Source organism: Arachis duranensis, chromosome 6 (assembly GCF_000817695.3).
Source record: "Arachis duranensis cultivar V14167 chromosome 6, aradu.V14167.gnm2.J7QH, whole genome shotgun sequence".
Lineage (NCBI taxonomy): Eukaryota > Viridiplantae > Streptophyta > Magnoliopsida > Fabales > Fabaceae > Arachis > Arachis duranensis.
The window spans coordinates 45,792,153-45,792,866 of NC_029777.3; positions in this window are offsets into that span (position 1 = coordinate 45,792,153).

Genomic DNA, 714 nt, shown 5'->3' on the forward strand with positions numbered 1-714 from the left:
TCTCTAGGACTATGAAATCAGCAAGGATGTAATGGTCTTCAACTTTTACCAGAACATCCTCTACAAGTCCATAAGCTTATTTTCTTGAATTGTCTGCCATCTCTAGTGAGATTTTTGCAGCTTGTACCTCAAAGATTCCTAGCTTCTCCATTACAGAGAGAGGCATGTGGTTTATGCTTGACCCTAGGTCACACAGAGCCTTCTTGAAGGTCATGGTGCTTAATGTATAAGGTATTGAGAACTTCCCAGGGTCCTGTCTCTTTGAGGTAATCTCTACCTAGACAAGTCATCTAGTTCTTTGGTGAGCAAAAGGGGTTCAGCCTCCCAAGTCTCATTACCAAATAACTTGTCATTTAGCTTCATGATTGCTCCAAGGTACTTGGCAACTTGCTCTTCAGTGACATCTTCATCCTCTTCAGAGGAAGAATACTCATCAGAGCTCATGAATGGCAGAAGTAAATCCAATGGAATCTCTATGGTCTCAGATTCCCATGGTTCCTCATTAGGGAACTCATTGGAGGCTAGTGGACGTCCGTTGAGGTCTTCCTCAGTGGTGTTCACTGCCTCTTCCTCCTTTCCAAATTTGGCCATGTTGATGGCCTTGTACTCTCCTTTTGGATTCTCTTCTGTATTGCTTGGAAGAGTACTAGGAGGGAGTTCAGTAACTTTCTTACTCAGCTGACCCACTTGTGCCTCCAAGTTTCTAATAGAGGA